Raw genomic sequence first — 2,556 nt, forward strand, 5'->3', positions numbered from 1 at the left:
GTTGGTATGCGAGTCTCGATAGTGAAACCCATGCTATTAATAGTAACAACTATGACATCAGATATATTACAAAACACATACTTGTACATGAAAATTAACATGACGATCACTTAGCAACAAAGACAAACTTGGAAAAGTCTTCAGAGAGTGTTGCCATAGCAACCACTAGTATAGGTTGGAGATAAGCAGAATCACATTATTCAAAATACCTTCACTGTTTACACACCTCTCAAATTTCATGGAGAGTTGTGTGGTATCATAGCAACGAACACGAGGTTTATAGACACCAGCTGTTATATATATTGGGTATCAGGTGTTAGCATGACATGAGTTGCCGCTGTTGGCATTGTAAAGTCTTGTATTAACTCAATACGACGTCTGAGACCTAACAATATAACATCATATAACTATTAAATGACAATCTATGTACCTTCATCATTTCGCAAGAGACTTCTTCTTTTTCTCTCTGATATCCACTAAAGAAGAAATTGATATAAGTATCATGTGATAGTTCTCCTCACCTCTGGGATACTTTTACCACTACTAATATTATAGACTTTAATGCATTTGCTGTAGAAACTTGAAGTGCCATTGTACCACGTGGGTATTCGTTTAGCCACGCCTTTCTTTAGTGCAAGGTGGGATACATTCAGCAAGAGGTAAAGTACGTTGTATCTTTCTTCCCTCTTCCTTTATTTCTTTATCTCTTTCTTTAGAGTTAAGATCTAGTCTCTCTAAAGAGATATTTAGAGAGTCATGGGGAGAAGGCCAGCTAGATGGTAAGAATAATTACTTACTTGATACACGACCAGTAATATTCTTCTAGTTATAGATATTGTAAAAATAAACCATATCCAAAGTCGAGGTTTTGTAGAGGAGTACCAGGTAAGACTGAGTTATATAAAAAATATGTTTCTAATTATCTGGTATTTTAGATTCTAAAATACGTTATTTTTGATTTGGGTGCTAAAAAGACTTCCGTTGACACATTTCCGTTATGTATTCATCTCATATCAAATGAATTTGAACAGCTTAGCTCTGAAGCATTAGAAGCTGGTCGTATTGTGCTAACAAGTATATGGTAAAACATTGGGTAAAGATCAGTTTCACATGAGAATACGACTCCACCCATTCATGTCATACGTATTAACAAAATGTTGTCTTGTGCTGGTGCTGATCGGTAAGCCTCATAGTCATGTAAGATATAACTCATATATTACAGTCTTCAAACTGGAATGAGAGGAGCTTTTGGTAAGCCCAAGGCACCGTGGCTAGGGTCAACATCGGTCAGCCTATTATTTCTATTCGTACAAAGATCAACAATCATGCTTCAGTGATAGAAGCTCTGCGTCGAGCTAAGTTCAAGTTTCCAGGACGTCACAAAGGTTACATCTATATGTATAGATCTTGCATTTTATGTATATATGTATCTGTAGATAATGGTCAGTAGAAAGTGGGGGTTTACTAAATGGAACAGAGATGAATATGTAACTATGAAAAAAAGAGGGTCGTTTGTTTAATGATGGCGTTAATGTTCCATATGTTCCTAATCATGGTCCTTTGGCAGCTTGGAAACATCACATGATAGTTTCATCATGAAGTGTATTAAAGGACATTTATGATTTTTTTGAAGATATAAAGTTTTTTATAAGGACAAATCAAAAATTGATAAAATAAATAATGTCATTCACATCGTATACCACTCCCAACTGCCATAAAGACACCAAATGTCCACCAGTTTGTAATATAGCTTTACCCCTAAATTACTAAACAGTTTCCGACCACGTAGTCCAAATCTTATACCAGCATATGCTCCATATAATGCTCCAACACTAGCTCCTACTGTGGCCCCTAACAAAAAACCAATTTAATACGATCAAAACATCGACCACCCTCCTCCCACCACTTTGTCGTACTGGCATAATCTTGTAGCTGCTGAGTGATCTGAGAGAAAGACAAGAATAAGAACCACGTGCACTGTGGGTGTGGTTAGTGTTGCTGTGGTAACTGAAATACAGGGAAGATGGAGGCATCTGTAAGTTTATTATTATTTTTATTATAATAATTAATTTCTTATTTTTATAGCCAACTACATCATCTGCAAATAAATTACTGATACCTCTAGCAGTAATTGTAGTAATTATAAATAGGGGTATTTATAGTAGGTGTGGTCGTTTATTTTGTGTATTCGTAAACTACTTACAGTAAGATATTGTATCTAATATCATTGAGACCACTACTGTTAATTTAGAATCGTGGTTTAACACTCACTGGTTACCGAAGTGTTGTACAAGTATAAAGTGATGGATGTACTAAACATTGTTTAATGTTTGCTGAGATCTGTGATTGTAATACACCAAACTCTAAATCATGTCTTGATACATATGTCCTTCAAAAGAGTAGACAATACTTGTGTTAATATTGTTATTATGATTACTTCTTTAGCAATGTTCTTTATTTTGGAGTAATGTTGGTAGTTGTTATTGTTGTACTGCTCTTTATGAAAGATGTAAGGAGATACAGTGTTGTCCACAGTGTGGTTCCTGTGAGGTATAT

The 2,556-nt window shown here is 35.2% G+C and overlaps 1 pseudogene; it reads left to right on the forward strand.

Annotated features, from left to right (window-relative positions):
- Nucleotides 1-756: 756 nt before the first annotated feature.
- Nucleotides 757-1,599, forward strand: LOC121392885 (annotated as a pseudogene).
- Nucleotides 1,600-2,556: the final 957 nt, after the last annotated feature.

Source organism: Gigantopelta aegis, unplaced genomic scaffold, assembly GCF_016097555.1.
Source record: "Gigantopelta aegis isolate Gae_Host unplaced genomic scaffold, Gae_host_genome ctg4749_pilon_pilon, whole genome shotgun sequence".
Lineage (NCBI taxonomy): Eukaryota > Metazoa > Mollusca > Gastropoda > Neomphalida > Peltospiridae > Gigantopelta > Gigantopelta aegis.